Raw genomic sequence first — 19,889 nt, 5'->3', positions numbered from 1 at the left:
ATACTATGACTATGATTTCCACAGGGGTGCCCTGGAGGTTGGTTTTGCGTGGACACTGATTAACAGCCTGGAAACCACAACCAGAGGTGAAACCACTGAGGAGGTGCTCAGCAGCCTGCCCAGGCAGAAACTCAACCTCAGTGCAGCACCAGGGCACCTGGAAGTGCTGACAGCAGCTGGGGAGGGACAGCTGAGAGATGGTGCCAACCTCTTGCCCCCCCAGGACCCACAGAAACAATGTTATTTTGATATATTTAGAGGCAGAAAACACTGCAATCCAATCCCTGTGGGCCTTCCTTGGGCCTCTTTCTTGGTTTTCCATGTAAATGAAGAGGAGCTTAGATGATGAAAGTCAAAAATTTACACATGGATACGGAGCCTTAAACTACTTTGAGAAGGAACAAAAAAAAAAATGTACTGAAGGGCAACTCCTGCATGTTCTTGCCACACCCCAGGTAAGATTTGTCTTTCAGATTAGAAGACTCTGACATTTGCAAACAACCATTCTCTGATAAATCATTATTTGATGGCAGCTCTCCAGCTCTTCCAGGTCAAAAGTAAACTCTCAGAATGAGAGAAAAAAAGGGGCTCATGAGACTTTACAATAATGAGATGGAGCTGAAGGGCTGGAGAGAAGAAACCAATCAATGCACAAGTGTAATTAGTCACATCTGTGTCATCTACTATGAGATGAATGTAGTATTTATGAGGTAGAAAGTCAATGAAATGATGCTGAGAAAAGAGACAACAACAGTCAGGATTAATCCTTTCTGCAAAGGTAACCCCAGAATCCCAGAATGTTGGCTTGGAAGGGACCTTTGGAGATCATTGAGTCCATCCCCCTGCCAGGGCAGGGTCACCCAGAGCAGGTTGCACAGGATGACATCCAGGAGGGTTTTGGATGTCTCCAGAAATGAAGACTCCAGCACCTCTCTGGGCAGCCTGGGCCAGGGCTCTGCTACCCTCAAAATAAAGAAATTCCTCCTCATGCTTAGATGGAACTTCCAGTGTTCAAGTTTGTGCCCATTCAATGTTCAAGTTTGTGCCCATTACATCTTCTCCTGTCTCAGGGTACCCATCCTCCTGACACCCACTCTGTAAATATTTATAAGTGTTGATAAGACTCCCTCAGTCTTCTCCAGCCTAAAAAGACCCAAGTTCCTCAGTCTTTCCTTATGGGTGAGACATTCTAGTGCCCTCATCACCTCTATAGCCCTTTGCTGTCCCCTCTCCAGCAGTTCCCTGTCCTTCTGGAACTGGACATAGTGCTCCAGAAAGGACCTCACCAGGACAGAAGGTGAGGAGAACCTCCCCCAACCTGCTGGACACACTCCTCTTGGTGCTCCCCAGGATGCCATTGGGCTTCTTGGCCACAGGGGCACATTCCTGGCTCATTCCCAATTTTTTTTCCAGCAGGTCAGTCCTTAACTTCTCCTCATAATGGATATATTCCTCCCCAGGTGCAATACCCTCCACTTGCCCTTCTTGAACCTCATATGGGTCCTCTCTTCCCAACCCTCCTGCCTGTCCAGGTGGCACTGGATGGCACCACAGCTCTCTGGTGTCTCAGCCACCCCTCCCAGGTTTGGGTCACCCCTCCCAGGTTTGGGTCACCTCACCTTGCTGAGGTGACAGCTCCTTGCTGTACCTTTGTTCTGGGAGGTGGTTCAATGCCTGGACTCACTGGGATTGCTCTGGGAAGTAAAACTCCAGGGTCACCAAGATATGGAGAAATGGCACCTTGTGTTGTGCTGTGGTCCAGGTGCAGGAGAGGAAGAAATCAATCTGCTAAATCATTAGTGCAGTAATTATCTCTATCCATGTATCCACACCTAATCATGTGTGGGAGAGTGGTCTATTGATTTCTTGCTGATGTGGTTGGGAGGAGTGAGCAGTCAGCTCAGTTTTCTTGACAATTCACCATGTTTATTCCAGAAAAAGCTTCCCATGAACCAAGGAATGGCCAAGGTTGGAAGACACCCCAAAAATCACCTAGTACCAACCCCCCTGCATGGGCAGGGACCCCTCCCACAGCCCAGGTTGCTCCAAGCCCCATCCAACCTGGGCTGAGACACTGCCAGGGATGGGGCAGCCACAGCTTCCTTGGGCAACCTGTTTCCATGTCTCACCACCCTCACAATAGAGAATTTCCTCCCAATATCCAATGTAAATCTCCTCTCTCCAAGCTTTGACCCCTTTCCCCTTGTCCTCTCACCACACACCCTTGTGAAAAGCCCTCCCCCAGCTTTCTTGGAGCCCCTTCAGATATTGGAAGGTTGCTCTGAGCTCACCTGGGAGCCTCCTCTTCTCCAGGCTGAACAACCCCAATCCCTCAGCCTGGCTTCCCAGGGAGCTGCTCAGCCCTCTGAGCATTTCAGTGGCTCCTCTGGACACCTCCCAGGAGCTCTGTGTCCTTCTGATGCTGGGGACTCCACAACTGGACACAGGACTCCAGGTGGGGTCTCAGCAGAGCAGAGCAGAGGGGGACAACCCTCACTCCTTGACTGCTACCCATGCAGCCCTTGCTGTAGTATCCTTGATGGAGCCCAGGACAGAGAGGGACCTGGGAGTCTGGATTGACAGGAAGCTGAACATGAGCCAGCAGTGTGCCCAGGTGGCCAAGAAGGCCAATGGCATCCTGGGCTGGCTCAGGAACAGCGTGGCCAGCAGGTCCAGGGAAGGGATTCTGCCCCTGTGCTCAGCTCTGGGGAGGCCAGAGCTTGAGTCCTGTGTCCAGTTCTGGGCCCCTGAGCTCAGGAAGGAGATTGAGGTGCTGGAGCAGGTCCAAAGGAGGCAACTGGGCTGGTGAAGGGATCCAGCAGAAATGCTGTGAGGAAGGGCTGAGGGAGCTGGGGGTGTTGAGGCTGGAGAAGAGGAGGCTCAGGGGAGACCTCATCACTCTCTCCAACTCCCTGAAAGGAGGTTGGAGCCAGTGGGGGGTTGGGCTCTTTTCCCAGGCAACTCTCAGCAAGACAAGAGGCCATGGTCTCAAGTTGTGCCAGGGGAGGTTTAGGTTGGACATTAGAAAGAATTTCTTGATGGAGAGGGGGATCAGGCATTGGAATGGGCTGCCCAGGGAAGGGGTGGATTCTCCATCCCTAGAGATATTTCCAAAGAGCCTGGATGTGGCACTGAGTGCCATGGGCTGGGAACCACGGGGGGAGTGGATCAAGGGTTGGACTTGATGAGCTCTGAGCTCCCTTCCAACCCAGCCAATTCTATGATTCTGTGATTCTGTGATTCTATGTTTTACCCTCTGGGCTGCAAGCACACATTGAGGGCTCATGTTAAGCTTCCACCTCCAAGTCCTTCTCCTCAGGGCTCTCCACAACCCTTTTCCCTCCCAGCCTGGCTGCAGTGGTGTGAATCTGGGAACAAAGGAAAGAGCAGCCACCAGTTTGGCATCAAAAGCACCAAGATTGGACAGGAATTCACGAAATTACATAATTATTTACCCTTTGAACAAACCTCCCTGGTGTGCATGGATGGAGGAATGATACATGGCTGACTGTATCTCTCTGCTGCTCAACAAGAACCCTGAAGCAATTTTTTTCCCCTTGTTTGTGTCACTGAAGCATATCCTGGTCTTTCCTGACTGGCCCAATACACTGATTAATTAACAGTCATATTCTATGATTACTCCAGCTCACTTATTCCACTAAGCCTGAGCAGAAAAATTCACTTCCCTCTAAAAAAAAAAAAAAAAAAAAAAAAAAATTCAGAGATTTTTAGCCTAATTTTATTTCAAACTCTAAACATCCTTCCATTTAGACTGGTGAGTCAACTCCCTCCAGCTGTGAACCACTGTTTGCCAGCATCCCTGGGAAAGCAGATTTTATCATCTTCAGTGTCAGTGAAAGAAGTTAAAAGGCATCTTGCTGAGGGAATGGTCCTCTTACTATTAATTTTCATCATCTTTTTATCTCCACACAAAATTTTAATACAGATAAGAGGTACCACCTGGGGTGTTTTCTACACTGAAGTCCCTGAGCAAGTTCCCCCTGCTGTTGTAGAGGATGAATGAGCATAAACTTGATATAATCACAGAATCACAGCCTGCTCTGGCTTGGAAGGGACTTTAAAACTCCTCCAGTTCCAACCCCCCTGCATGGGCAGGGACCCCTCCCACAGCCCAGGTTGCTCCAAGCCCCATCCAACCTGGGCTGAGACACTGCCAGGGATGGGGCATCCATAAATTCCTTGGGCAACCTGGCCTAATATCTCACCACCCTTATAGTGAAGAATTTCTTCCTAATATCTAACCTAAATCTCCCCTTTTCCAGCTTATAACCATTACCCTGGCATCATGGAGATGGAAAAGACTTCCATCTTTTACCAGTGGGCTTGAGGAGTGACCCCTTCTCTCTCCTCTTTCATGCTATAGTCAGGACTCAGTAGCCTAAACACAGGCATCCATCTGAGATCCCCCAGGGGATTCATCACCCAGTTCCAACCCCCTGCATGGGCAGGGACCCCTCCCACAGCCCAGGTTGCTCCAAGCCCCATCCAACCTGGGCTGAGGCACTGCCAGGGATGGGGCAGCCACAGCTTCCTTGGGCACCCTGGGACAGGGGCTCAGCACCTTCACAGCCAAGAATTTCTTCCTAACATCTCATCTAAAACTCCCCTCTTTCAGCTTGAAACTGTTTCCCTCATCCTATCCCTCCAGACCCTTGTAAAAAGTCCCTTCTCAGGTTTCCTGGCATCACTTCAGGCTCTGGAAGGTGCTTGAAGGTCTCCCCAGAGCCTTCTCCAGGCTCAATAACCCCAACTCTCAGCCTGGCTCCGGAGCTGCTCCAACCTCTGAGCATCTCTGGAGGTGGTGATGGAGGCATCACCACAGGTCCTGTGAGTCCCCCTGAGGGCTTCACTGGTTTGGGATAAGGAAACCCCTTCCCCACACCAGGGTTTGACTCAAGGGTGGAGTGAGAGGTGGATGTGGATTAGGCATAAATGAAAATATGGAGTTTATAAAATTCAGCCTAATCAAGGGCGAGGTTTGGGTCCATAGTGAAGTTAATCCCATGAGATAGGAAGAGTGGAAATTTCACAAGGTCAGAGGTGTGGGCTGCACTTGGTTACATCTGGGCTGGACTGGGAAATACAGCTTGGCTTTAAATAAAGAGCTTAAATCTAAGGAGAGAGTCAGTGATTCAGAGTCCAATGCAACTCTGAGGTCATTGGACCTGACCCTCTCAACTCAGTGACACTTTTTGCTAGAAGACAGATCCAGGGATGCCCTTAGCCAGACATTAACTTAAATTGCTATATGGAAAGAGCTCTGCTTACCCACCAAAACTTTTATAAAGCCCCAAAACCTGGCTTTAGAGTCCCATATTCCTCTACATATACAGTTCCTGCTAAATCACTGAGCAACTCACAGATGGGCTGAAGTCTCAGGAGGATTTTTTCAAGCTTTGTTACTTTATTAGTTCTGTTTATCTTTCTGTTCCGTGATGATGGCTGAAATAATTCCAGACTTTATGAATAAACTCAGAGTTTCACCTGTGTTCAGTTAAAGACCACGAGGTGCAATACTTCCCACAAACACAGCCTTGTCAAAGGACTCATGCATCATGTATTGTGCTGGAAATGGTATTATCCAGATTTAGGGATCATTTGATGCCCAATGAAGCTGGTGAAAACATTAAAAATATTAATGTTAGCAACTAAGGAAAACAGCTCTCTATTTTTTGGTCTGCCAAGACCTCAGCTGAAAGTTCTGAGAGATCTCCCACACCTCCTCCTTTCATTACAAACTGACTCCCAACTTCTTTATTTTCTTAAAAGAAACTGCAGATGGGACTGGCAAATCATGTTACGTTTTTGTTTGGTTGTTTGTTGTTGTTTCTTAAGTGTCTATTAAAAAAAAAAACACCTCAGAGGTCACTGGACAAGTTTCAACTTTGCAGAAAGAAGCAATAATTAAAAAAAACCAAACCTAACCAAAAAAACCCTCAATAAATCTTCCATCATGGCTGAGCAAACTACTGGCATCATTTTCTACTCTGAGATGAACTTTCATCCATCCCCCAGCAAGCCTTTTAGCCAAAGTCTTTATTGGCCAAGTAGAGTTTCTTAAGGTCAAGCCCTTAACCTCCAGTCCTTTTGCTGGCAGCCTGAAACCTGAGTATTTTGGGACAGATGTTCAGGGCTGTGGATCACTAAGGAGACGTGTTTGCCCTTCTCAGAGTTGCTCTGGAACTTATCATTCACAGCTCTTTTTGCTGCAGGAGGGATTTTTCATTTTAGTTTTTCCCTAAGATATCTGTTACCTATTCTCTTGCTGTTAGTGAAATAAACCACAAAGATTTGCTCTTCTCAAGGCAAAAAAAAAAAAAAAATCAATAAATAAGCAAATATACCATTGGTCCTGGATGGGGCTCTTAAGAAAAGAGCACATAACATCCACAGGGTGTTTAAGGCCAGAAAAGAGTTCCATAAGCTTCATCCAGGAGATACTGACAGCAGAATTTTGTGGACCACAACCTGGGCTTTCATCCAGGTGCTGCTCAGGGCAGGTTGTACAGGTCCAAGGCAGCATTTCTAATGAGCACCTTGGGGACAAGGAGCAGAAGAATTTACACCCTGAATGAAATGGGCATCCAACAAGTTGACACTGAGTTAATCCCTGGAAACCCAAGCCCTAGACCAAAATCATGTGAATCTCTTCAACCAAATTACTGCCAGCCTCACTGGGCCTAATTTGTTTGGGTTTGTTTGCTCATATTTTTGTTTTTCTGGCATTGCAAAGCTGTAAAACCAAGGGGTTTTGCCATCTCAGAGAGTTCTGAGAGGCTGTAGAAAAACAGTATCACTGGAAGTGATACTCTCTGAGGAGAGGGGGATGGTCTCTTCTCCCACATAACCAGTGATGGAAAGAGAAGAAAAGGACCCAAGTTGCTCCAGATGAGGTTCAGATTGAATAATAGGGAAAATTTCTTTCCTGAAAGAGTGGTCAGGCTGCCCAGGGAAGTGGTGGAGCCTCCATCCATGGAGGTGTTCAGAAAATGTGTGGATACAGCACTCCAGGACAAGGTTTAGTTGGCTGGAGGTGTTGGGTTGACAGTTGGACTTGATCTTAGGGGTCTTTTCCAACCTTAAGGATTGTGTGATTCTATGATTCCATGATTCTATGATTCCATGATTCTATGAACTCACTGCCATGCAAATAAGGTAAAATTGATTGGTTTTTCCTGAAATATTTTGTAAAAGACATGGATATTTACTGGGAGGAGTGGAAGATTACTGAGTTTTGAACAGTCAAGAGGGCTTGGCCACTCTGGCATCATCTGCAAAGCTTCTGTTGATAATTTCTGGTTGTCAGGAGAAGCTTCCACTTGTTAGAAAGTCTAACAGTGGGCCAGGATCCCTGATGAATTCCACAGATCAAAGCTACAAATGGGTGTTATCACCCATTTTTTTTCTTGGAAGTACAGTGCAGTAGGGTTGGGTTTCTGACTTAGGCCTGCTGGGAAAGAGAAAGAGCCTGCAAGGTCTTTTCATTCCTTCTGGTCTGATCAATGCAGAGGAGGATTTGGTATATTCTAGAAGCACAGAAGAAAGCCAGAATGTGAGTTCATTGAGTTTCCCTGAATAGTTCTAGAGTTCACCAAAGAAAATCATGTGCATTTGGTTTCTTCATTCTCAGTATTCTAGGACTTACAAACCCCACTTTTCAGAGAGAGCAACTCTTTCAGGATATGATTTTATTAGTAAGGGAATTGTTAACAAGTGCAATTGCCCACTAAGGGGTAAACAAGATCCTGAGAAATTAATTAAAAGACACAGTCACTTCATGGTGACAATGATTGACACTGGGAAGATAAATGACCTTGTGATTCTCATACAATTTTAGACTCACAGAATGGTTTGGGCTGGAAGGAACCTTAAAGATCACCTAGTTCCAACCCCCCTGGTCTTCACCAGATTGAGCTGAAGCATCTCTCTTGACAGAGATGCTACCACTAAGAGTTTGTGGCTCCTGGAGCACCACACAAGTTTGTTCTTCAGCTTTTTGTTGCTGCTATTGGCATTGTACATGTAGAGAGACACCTGCACACACACAAAAAAACCCAAAAAACAATGAGAGATATGTTCCTTGTCTTGCACTTGTTAGAAATAGAAACATGAGAATTCATGAGAAAAAAAAATCAAAGATGGAAATTGTATTCCTCTGTTCTTACATGAGAATGTCATCTGCACCAGAGTTCCTCCTGGCATGCCATGCAAAGCCACACCTGGTGATGCATAAAAGATCAGGAATTATAGCACCTTTATAATATTTTCATTTTAAAGTTGGGTAGAAAGGTTCATCTTAGTCAGCATGAAGTTTCAAGGCCTCTTCTCTAGACAATAAGAAGTGGGCAAGGACTTCCCAGCTTCTGAAGAAAGTGTAGAGCAGCAAGAAGGTTCCAGATGATAAGCAAGTACCTTGTGAAAGTTAAAATCCAACCCAGCCATAGATTTTTATGCACAATCTAATCTATTAAATTAAATTCTGAGGACTCAGACTCTGTGTGTTGGTGCCAGAGATGCCAGGCTCTCCCTGGTTCACCTCTGCTCTCCTCCATAGTGTCACAAGGGAGAGGCTGGGAAAAAGCACCAGATGATCAGACATCAAGCTTTGGGGACAAATAAACTTTAATATTACAGATGGGCACTCCCCAGTTGGCCTCAATGGTGGAAAGTAATCATGGTTAAGGTCAATTTGGTAGTGAGGACATAGCCTTGAAGAATTAATTACTTGAGGCACACTCAGAAGACAAAAATAAGTGGAGCTTTTTGCTGGGCACAGCTCTTGAGCAACTTCAACCCAAAAGAAAGGGAGGGTCCAAGTTCATTTCCTGAGCTTAACAGAAACAATATTTGTGCCTTGAGGGGAAAGGACTTGCAGAAATACCAACACATTTAACCATTTGGGTTGAATATAGAGGTCATGATCAAAAGACACTGAGTTGTTGCTTATTGCTTCTTGCCTGAAACACAACCAACATGATGAGGTCCACCAGCATCCTAATTCTTCCTTGCTTTTGCTGTCCAAACACTCCTTTTTTTGCCACTTCAGAGATTTGGCCCAGCTGCACAGAGCCCACAGTGGAGGAATCTGAAGGAGCAGACTAATTTTGCCACAGAATTTTGTTTGTGATGAAAAAGCTTTTGTATGGGCACAGACTGACACTGCTCTACACATCACAAGTGCAACCTGGCCCTGACCATGCCAGTGACAAAGTCAGGAAACAAACATAGGATCTGACTCCTATCCTGGTGCCCCCAGGAAACAAACAAACCATGGAAAAGCAAATAAATAAATAAACCAACCAACCAACAAATAAATAAATAAAAAGGGAAAAAAATCCTGATAACTCCTGCCTGGAAATGTGGTTGCAGAAAATTGATAATATAGACAGAAAGCAGACATGCTGTCTCAGGATTTGTTGGCAAGAACTGGCCAGCAGCTCAATCCAAACTGCTGAAGGAAGGGTGAGATGGGAAAAGAGCCTGGACATGTTGCTCAGAGGAATTCCTATCACATGCTACGCTTCACATGTGGTGTTTTGTTGGGTTTTTTTTTTTTTTCCCCTCCACCTACTCACACAGTAGGTTTGTGACTTCCATCTGTTTATTTTTAGTGGGAAGCATGACTAGGTAAATATGTGCTCTGAGCTGATATTTTAGGCAGGGAGGTTTAATTATGGCTGTGTGTGCTAATTGTTGTTATGTTGCTGGGTATTATTGATTTTGGGCTGGTTCCTGCACAACCCCCACACAGCAGAAGAGGAGAATGAGTTGCTTGATGCTTATCACAAACACTGGCTGCTACTGCTGTGTAAACTGAGCAGGGTGAGGGTTTCCTCCCCCTGGTTCTTTGTTTAAAAAGTTGGAGCTCCTGGGAGCTGCCAAATAGGGCTTGGGAAAGAAGCTTCTTGTTTGTCTGCAGAATGAGAGGAGGAGTGACTGGGCATGCACATGGTTTGTACTCAGCACTGGCCAAGATGTTCAAGTGAAACCAAGGGAAAACCTCCAGGAAAGCTGGAGAGGGTCTTTGGACAAGGACATGGATGGATAGGATAAGGGGGCATAGTTTAAAGCAGAAACTGGGGAGTTTAGGTTAGATATTCAGAAGAAATTCTTCACTTTAAGGGTGAACCTGGCCCAGGTTGCCCAAGGAAGCTGTGGCTGCCCCATCCCTGGCAGTGTCTCAGCCCAGGTTGGATGGGGCTTGGAGCAACCTGGGCTGTGGGAGGGGTCCCTGCCCATGCAGGGGCTGGACCTAAATGATTTTTAAGGTTCCGTTCAACCCAAACCATTCTGTGATGATCACTTCCAACCTGGTCCCTTCCAACCCAAACCAGCCTGGGATTCTATGATACTAAAGAAACAGCTTCAGCCCCAAGTCCTCTGCTTCCATGCCAATGGGGGGTTTGAGATAATTTTTAAGATCCCTTCCAACCCAAACCATTCTGTGATTCTATAAGACACGGCCTGAGCCCTCACTCATGCTTTGCATTTTTTTTGCTGCAATAAGTGGTGAAATCAGCTTTACCAGCACAGAACCTGGCTATGAGCCTTGTCCACTCCTAAAGCAGATGATGACTTGCAGCTCATTGCCTCCAACAAGTCGATGAAGCTGCTCAGGGCTCACTCAGAGCCTGGATGGAGCCTTTCTCCTCCTTACACACTAATTCTGCAATCCTTCAAGCAGTGGGGTAAGCACTTGGCCATGCCCCAGTCCCCCCAAATCCCACAAGCAGCACAGGATTCCTCAGTCATGCAGAGGAATTTCCATGGACAGCTTTGGACAGGAACATTTGCTGATGAAAAGTTCATATCCTGGTGCTGAGCTTGGGATCTTTATGCAGCTCTCTGTTGGCCACCTATTTCTTGGATTAAAAGCTTTGAGGACCAATATAAATATTTGGCCTTTTTAGAAACACTCAAGTTCAATGGCAAACTTGATCTACATGGTTTGGGTAGCATCATAAAAAAAACCCAAAACAGAATAAATATCATTGAAAACCTTAAAGCAGGTAAGGAAACAAATTACAGGGTAGTGCAAAATGATAGGATTTTGATTAAAACCAAGAACAGAAAGGCAGACCAGACTTTAGTCTTCAAATGACCCAGGCAAACTTGACCTGTCTTAACACCAACCAAGGTTTTCTCCTGTTCCACTTATTTTCTAGGTTGTAAATCAAAGTCTAATTTATCACCTCCATCTCCAGTGAGCCATCTCCCCTAACCACCTTGTCACAACAAACCAGCTTTGTAATCTTGCAGATGCTCAGGCACATCTTATAAACAGGATGTAAGTGAACATCTATTAAAAAATTAACTAGATTACTGCAGTTGCTAAATATTATTTCAAGTTTCATAATCCTCTGTGCTTTATGGCCAACATACAAAACAGCAGCTGCTGTTAGAGGAGTTTGTTTTTCCACTCAACCAAATTTTGGCTTGTGGAAGGGTGTTATTTTTCTACCCTCATTCTTTTTCTGGGAATTGTTGCACCAAGCACAGATAGAAAAAAACCCAAAACTGTCTTCCTAACTTTTTTTTTTTTTTTTTTAATGCTTTTTTTTATTTTTGTCTTTAATCCACCCACTTACTCCCCCCCTTTGTAGATTACTGATAGCTCTTCTCTGTTCCTTTCCTGCTGGTGGAGACAGCTCATTGTGTCTGCATTTATATTGCTAAAACCAGGGGATTTCCCAAATCCTGTGCTCCGTGTAGATGCCCCAAACCAATTCCTGCACCTGGATTGTGATGCTCATTTTTTCCTCAAGCACTGGAGTAAATGACAGCAACATCCAGATGGATTCCCCCTCCACTCTGCTCTTGTGAGATCTCACCTGGAGTCATGTGTCAAGTTCTGGAGTTCCCAACATCAGGACACAGAGCTCCTGGGACATGTCCAGAGGAGAGCCACAAAAGTTGTCATAGGGCTGGAGCACCTCCCCTGTGAAGCCAGGCTGAGGGATTGGGGTTTAAAGCTTGAAGAGAGGAGATTTAGGTTGGGTATTATGAAGAAATTCTTTCCTGTGAGGGCACTGAGATACTGGAACAAGTTGCCCAGGGAAGCTGGGGATGCTCCATCTCTGGAAGTGTTCAAATCCAGGTTGGATGGGGGCTGGAGCAATCTGGGCTGTGGGAGGTGTCCCTGCTCATCCAGGGGGGTTGGAACCAGATGATTTTCAAGGTCCTTTCCAACCCAACCCATTCTGTGATGGAACAAGCTTTTGGACACCAGTAACTGCACCCAAGGGAGAAAGGTTTGGCAGTGCTGCCAGGAGAAGGGTGACAACCCAGCCTGTGTCAGTCACCAGGGAGGAAACTCTAGACCAGGACATGCCATTCCTGCATCACTGCAGTGCCCTGAAGGTCTCCAGAAAGGTCTGCTTGACTCCCAGGCAATGATGAAGGCAGACAGGGGAGCCCAAGGGAGACTGAGAGTAACCATCACAGTCATGACCAACAAAAGTCATGAAGGTTTCTGATGATGTAGGTCTATGATGCAGATCTATCTGTGATGTAGGTCTATCTGCAGGTGTCTACAGGGGAATTTTCCCAAGGAAAAGGCACAGAATGAAAAGGCATAGAAGCTTTTTGGAAGTCTAATAGATAAGCAATGGTAGCTACATCCAGGTCTCTCCAAGTTGGGTGTGGGAAGACAGAAGGAACAATGTCTGGGAGTAACCAGAGATAAGAGGAGGTGTTCTTGAACATTTTTCCACAGACCTTTCAGCAAGGGCTCTTCTCTCATCTTACTCTGTGTATTGGTGTCCAACTGGGACCCCCTTTTTATCCTCTATGTTTCTTTCTACCCATCTTCTTTCCCAATGTATTTCTTTTGGGCTTCTTCTGCCAGAAAGCCATAAGGCTGAAACTCAGCACAGGACTCCCAATATCTCCTTATGACCACTCACTGGGACCTCCATTTCAAACACAATTTTTTCCAGAAATGTACAAGTTCCTCCCAGATCCCACCTCTCCACCGTCCATTCACTTCCAGAATGAACTCTGACTTCTTTTCCTCCCTTCCTGCAGCACATCACTTGTTCTTTTCTTTGGCTCCCAAGCCCACTCTCCCCTCTTGGAAGCCAAAACATCACACAGGATGCAATCACACACTTGAAGTTATAAACACAGCTATCCCAAGACCTCTCCTTTTCTTCCTGCACTGTCCCTCAACCTTCAGAAGTTGTTTATCCTCTGAGGACCAAGATCTAGACCATTATTTCCCAGTGCACTGCCTTATCTCTATCTTCTCATCTAATTTCTTTTTTTCATTTCTTCACATTCTTGGACTTGTGCCTTTGCCCCTTCCCTATGTTCATCTGTCCAAAGGCCTCTTTTTTTCAAAGCTCTGCTTAAGATTCAGCTCTCCATGCAGCACTCCCCTCTTCTAATCACTGGTAACCCCAGATTATCCTTGTGATGAAATATTTTCTCCTCTTTTGCCACGTGTTTGGCTAAACTACTTTAGATTTCAAAGTCTCCTAGACAGGGAGTATCTCTTGTCTGTAGTCCATGAAATACTGTTCACATCTTTGCTGCTCTGCAAATGTTATCAAATAAATGGAATTCACTGCAGTGTATTTATAATCAGCTGCAATAAGATGGGGAGGACCAGCTAAGATGTGAAATTAACCCTTTAAAGACTAAAAAAACCAGTGACAGTCTTCCTACCTAGAAAGGTTGGAGCAGATGATGCTTGAGGTCCCTTCCAACCTGGCATTCTGTGATTCTTGCAGTGTGGGCTGATTAATTTACACCTTCTTTGAACTTTGATCCTCCTAACCAAGCCCTGCAAAACACTTTCTCATAGATGAGCTACAAAACACCTTGGACATCACTGCATGGTAACATCTGTAGAGTTGCAGTGATGACTTCTAAGGATTCATGAGTCCAACTCATAATGTTGGCCTGGAATTAGGTAAAAGAGATTAAACATATACACACCCAGACACATATATATATAAATCATATCACAGTTTGGGTTGGAAGGGACCTTAAACATCATCCACTTCTAACCCCTGCATGGGCAGGGACCCCTCCCACAGCCCAGGTTGCTCCAAGCCCCATCCAACCTGGGCTGAGACACTGCCAGGGATGGGGCAGCCACAGCTTCCTTGGGCAACCTGGGCCAGGGGCTCAGCACCCTCATGGTGAAGAATTCCTTCTGAATGTCTAACCTAAATCTCCCCTCTTCCAGTTTAAAGCCATTACTCCTTGCCCTGTCATTCCATACCCTTATAAAAAGGCCCTCCCCATCTTTCCTGTAGCCCCTGCAGGTGCTGGAATGCTGCTATAAAGTCTCCATGGAGGATATATATATAAAAATATATATGTGTGTGTGTTTATAAAACATCAAACCTAACAGCAAAATAAGGCTGAAAATGAGCACTGCTCATTCTCACCAGCACGGGCTTCCTCCAAGGAGCAGGCAGTGCAAGGAAAGCCCTGGAAGAGGATGTCAGTTGTGTTTTATTGTTCAGGAATCACCCAGGGACAGTGCAGGGAAGGGAGGAAGTGGTCTGGAAAAGGGCAAGGATTTGTCAATTAAAAACTGCCAATTAGGGAGTGAAGCTGCAGAGCTCCTGTTGGGAGCTGCTGAGTGAGGACACCAGATGAGAAGCAGCTTGGGATGGCAAAAATGGCCTGAGGAAAGACACAGCAGTGGGTTAATGACATGGGGAGGGTTGGAGACCAGAGGGAAGAACTGTAAAAGATGCATTTTTCTCTCTATTTATGTTTCATTTCTCGCCAAAGTCCACAAAGTATCCAAATATCTCAGAATCATAAATGGATTTTACCCTGTGGAGTCAGGTGATGGCCAAGGGCTTGGGGAGCCAAGGTGAAGAGCAGAGTAATTTATTTATTTGCCTGGGGTCATAGAACCTGTCCAACACAGATGATGCAAGCCCTAGCTCAGCATCTTCCCCACAAAGGTGTTTTCCCCAAAGGAGGGAAGCTGGTCAGCAACCTGCTGCTGTTTATTTGAGAAGAGAAGCCTGAGGATAAGAAAAACCCTAAGAGAGGAGAGAGGGAAATTTCACACACAGAGAGAAAAAGTCATCTTGTTAGTATAAAAGTTTTCCACTGGAAAATAAATGCATTATTACCTATGCCCATATGTTTGGACAAAGCTCCCAGTGCACCACTGGGTCAGCTCATGGGAGAGAGTAATGGGATGGGTCCTGATGAGAGGTGAGACATTAATCCACTATGGCCAGATGTGGGGTTTTTTCCCATAAAAAGCACTAACAAGGATTTCTGCAACCTTCTTGACCTGGAAGGCACAGGTTTCCCAGCTCTGCTTCCTCCCCATCTGAACAGCTTGGTGAGGACACTGCATTTTCTCCAGCACAGAACCACTTCCCTGTGGTTTTTAGAGTGGTTGCTTAATACCAATACAAAAATCAACCACTGCTGGGTGATCTTCTAGTCAGTTGGGTCCAGCAAGTTCTTCCTTATTTCACCAAAAGGCTTTCTGGCTCAGACTCTGTTTGGAAAGTCCACCTGAAAAAGCAGAATATGAGAGATGCATCACAGAATTGTTCAGGTTGAAAAAGCCCCTTGGGATCATGGGGCCCAACCATCATCCCTACTCTACAAAGTTTTCCCCTAAACCATATCCCCCAACACCCTTAAGCACATCCAGGGATGGTGACTCCACCACCACCTCCCTGGGCAGCCTATTCCAGTGTCTGACCACTCTTTCTGTGAAAATATTTTTCCTAATATCCATCATCTATGCAAGAGGCAGAACTCATCTTCCTCTGCTCTGGGTGCTCATCCACACTTCTCCAGAAAACAGGGGATTTTAATTTTCTTCTTTCAACAGTGTTATTTACATTATCCTCTGGATGTAAGCTGGATGGTAACCATAGGAACCTAATATCCACCAGGGCACTCACCGTGGCATCTCTGGGACCCACAGCAGGTTTGTGTTTTCATAGAATCATAGAATAGGCTGGGTTGGAAGGGACCTCAGAGATCATCGAGTCCAACCCTTGATTAACTACAGCTGCAGTTACTAGACCATGGCACTGAGTGCCACATCCAGGCTCTTTTGAAATGTCTCCAGGGACGAAGAGTCCACTACCTCCCTGGGCAGCCCGTTCCAATGTCTGATCACCCTTTCCGTGAAAAAATTCTTTCTAATATCCAATCTGAACTTCCCCTGGCACAATTTAAGACCATGGCCTCTTGTCTTACTGAGAGTTGCCTGGGAAAAGAGACCAACCCCCACCTGGCTCCAACCTCCTTTCAGGGACTTGGAGAGAGTGATGAGGTCTCCCCTGAGCCTCCTCTTCTCCAGCCTCAACACCCCCAGCTCCCTCAGCCCTTCCTCACAGCATTTCTGCTGGATCCCTTCACCAGCCCAGTTGCCTCCTTTGGACCTGCTCCAGCACCTCAATCTCCTTCCTGAGCTGAGGGGCCCAGAACTGGACACAGGACTCGAGGTGAGGCCTCACCAGGGCTGAGTACAGGGGCAGAATCACCTCCTTGGACCTGCTGGCCACGCTGTTCCTGATCCAGCCCAGGATGCCATTGGCCTTCTTGGCCACCTGGGCACACTGCTGGCTCATGTTCAGCTTCCTGTCAATCCAGACTCCCAGGTCCCTCTCTGCCTGGCTGCTCTCCAACCACTCTGTGCCCAGCCTGGAGCTCCCCATGGGGTTGTTGTGGCCAAAGTGCAGGACCCAGCACTTGGCCTTGTTGAACCTCATCCCATTGGAATCAGCCCAACTCTCCAGCCTGTCCAGGTCCCTCTGCAGAGCCCTCCTGCCTTCCAGCTGATCCACACTCCCCCCCAGCTTGGTGTCATCTGCAAATTTGCTCCCATGGTTTTGGTCCACTCAGGAATCTTCATTGTGATTTTCACCACTTCTCCTAAGAGACCATTAGAACATAACAGGAAGTGCATTGGACTCAATACCAGGAAATATGATCTCTGTTCAGCTCCATCTCTCAAAAAAAACCCTGTGATGCTCACCAGGGGAGCTGCTATCCAAGGCAAAGTTAACTTGCTCTACACTGACAAGAAATTAATTATGATTTCCCTGCTCTCATTCCCTCCAACCCTCTTACAGACTCTGCCTTCAGTGGTTCCCATCAGCACTTCATTCCATTATAGGAAACTACCATTCTTTCTTCTCATCAGGACAAATAAATGAGGATTTTCCACAAATATTTTAACCAGTGAACTTAATCCTCTCACAGTTTCTTCAACCGTGGACTTTGGAGAACAGTCTGTTCCAGGTGCTTCTGAAAAGATTAATAGGTTGCTGATTCTTATACACATCACTTACCAAATGTTGCCCTTTAAGAGGTGCAAAAAAATATGTAAAGAACTAAGCTGGATGTTCACCAGAATACTTTTTTTGTTCACTTTTGAACATAACCTCAAATGTCAAGGCGTGAACAGCAGAATAAGAAATTAATGTCAGATTACTAAAAAAAAAAAACATAATTTCTCTCTTCCAGTTGAGTCTGGGAAAGAAGCAAAGAATTCTTATTCATAATGTCATGGTACACGATGTGACCAGATTAAAGAATTTTGGGGTTTTCTGGTAGTAATTTGAATTATTTTTTTTTTTTTTGGACGATACCCTTTGTTAAGTCATCATGAGGGCGACCAGCCTGCCACCAAGCTCAAAGTGCAACATAAAAAAGTGATTAAGTATTATTGTTCTGCACAGGAAACTCTGGTGCAGTTTATGCTGTTCCAGCTCAGGTTCATTGTGAAACATCTGCAGAGAATTGTTTGTGCTCCTGCAAAACAAGAGGGAGGTTGCAGCATGGCTGCAGAAGCCTGGCTTTATTCCTAGAGAGGTTCATGCAGGTGGCATCCAACAAAGACACCTGACCCTTTGATTTGGCTTTTATGTCAGTAAGTCTGTGTTTTCAAGAGGGGTTTAGGGGGAATAAAATAATCTGTTTAATTCAGAACTCATGTGTGTTTTCTGCCAGCTCAGTCCTTCAGCAGCCAAAAAGGAAAAACAGCAAATGTTCACAGAATCACAGAATTGTCATGGTTGAAAGAGACCATGTCCAACAATCAACACCTCCCCAAAAAAACCCAAAACCCAACAAATTTAAAAAAAAAATGCTCACTAGAGCATGTCCTGAAGTGCCTCATCTACATGGTTTTCAAACACCTCCAGGGCTGGTGACTCCACCCCTTCCCTGGGCAGCCCATTCCAATGCCTGATCCCCCTCTCCATCAAGAAATTCTTTCTAATGTCCAACCTAAACCTCCCCTGGCACAACTTGAGACCATGGCCTCTTGTCTTGCTGAGAGTTGCCTGGGAAAAGAGCCCAACCCCCCCCTGGCTCCAACCTCCTTTCAGGGAGTTGGAGAGAGTGATGAGGTCTCCCCTGAGCCTCCTCTTCTCCAGCCTCAACACCCCCAGCTCCCTCAGCCCTTCCTCACAGCATTTCTGCTGGATCCCTTCACCAGCCCAGTTGCCTCCTTTGGACCTGCTCCAGCACCTCAATCTCCTTCCTGAGCTGAGGGGCCCAGAACTGGACACAGGACTCAAGCTGTGGCCTCACCAGAGCTGAGCACAGGGGCAGAATCCCTTCCCTGGACCTGCTGGCCACGCTGTTCCTGAGCCAGCCCAGGATGCCATTGGCCTTCTTGGCCACCTGGGCACACTGCTGCCTCCTCTTCAGCTTCCTGGCAATCCCAGCTCCCTTTCTGCCACTCTGTGCCCAGCCTGGAGCTCCCCATGGGGTTGTTGTGTTGAACCTCATCCCGTTGGGATCAGCCCAGCTCTCCAGTCTGTCCAGGTCCCTCTGCAGAGCCCTCCTGCCTTCCAGCTGATCCACACTCCCCCCCAGCTTGGTGTCATCTGCAAATTTGCTGATGATGGACTCAATCCCCTCATCTAAATCATCAATAAAGATAATAAACAGACCTGGGCCCAACCCCTTGGTTGATCCTTGCTTTTTTGTTGCCACAAACCAGCTGTATGTACATAGCTCAGAAGAGACAGTTGACACCTAAAGAATGATAGAAAACTAAAATTTTATGTAAAGTAGTTTGATAATACAAGGTTGTAGGGGAGAGGAAGCAGGAGCATATCCCAGAGTATCTTTTGTACCATGGTGACTCCTCTCTGGTCAAGAGGAGACGGACCAGCACAAGGCACATCAAGAGGAAACTCCTCAAAAAGCAGATGGTTTGTGGAATAAAAGGCCAAATCCAAACACAGCCAAGTGGGAATGTCACTGCCACAAGAACCTAGCCAAGACACCATGCTCAGCATGGAGTGTGTTGTGTCAACACAACACAGCTTGGTTGGGTCCCTGCCAAGCCAACCAGAAGGTATCTAACACTAAGCTCTCTTGGGTGGGATTATTTATGTTTTGGTATTAAAATCTGACAAATAAACCTAACAATATTTTTGGCTACACTCCAACAGCAGCAACAGTGAGTGTTGTGTTAACAGAAGTTACTACTTACAGCACTGCAACGTGCACCAGGGCTGCCCAAGGGGAGCAGAAGACAAAGAGATGGAGAGAATGGGAGGAAGGAGGCTGCACTGTTTCCTTGGGCTTCTCCCAGTGGTTTGGTAGCAAGGAGGAATGCACCCTCTGCAATAGAAAGGAGGATCTGAGGATGAACAGGATGGGCAGAATGTAACAGATGGAGGGCTCAAATTTTGACAAATCAATAAAAAACGTTAGAAACAGAACAAAGAAATTCTAAGGATAAACGTCGAGCATTTTCCATAGGAACAAAACCCCCAGCTATCCACACACTGATGTTCCCCCTGGCTGATATCTTCCAGGGCTCAGGAGTGATCTCAAAACCCAACAGTGGAGCTGTCATTACTTTAAAGGACATTGCCACAAGACTTTGTAGGAAATATTGT

The 19,889-nt window shown here is 46.1% G+C and overlaps 2 long non-coding RNA genes across 2 annotated transcripts in view; one reads left to right on the top strand and one right to left on the bottom strand.

Moving 5' to 3' along the window:
* LOC139806363 (uncharacterized) overlaps window positions 1-19,889 on the bottom strand; it is a 281,537-nt gene that overhangs the window by 260,823 nt on the left and 825 nt on the right. The window lies entirely within an intron of this gene.
* LOC139791790 (uncharacterized) lies at window positions 28-17,951 on the top strand. Its single transcript, XR_011724011.1, has 2 exons — window positions 28-455; window positions 17,709-17,951. It is a non-coding gene; the product is annotated as an uncharacterized lncRNA (long non-coding RNA).

Source organism: Heliangelus exortis, chromosome 1, assembly GCF_036169615.1.
Source record: "Heliangelus exortis chromosome 1, bHelExo1.hap1, whole genome shotgun sequence".
Lineage (NCBI taxonomy): Eukaryota > Metazoa > Chordata > Aves > Apodiformes > Trochilidae > Heliangelus > Heliangelus exortis.
Note: the sequence above shows the minus strand (reverse complement) of the source record. Positions and strands in the feature narration are given on the sequence as shown.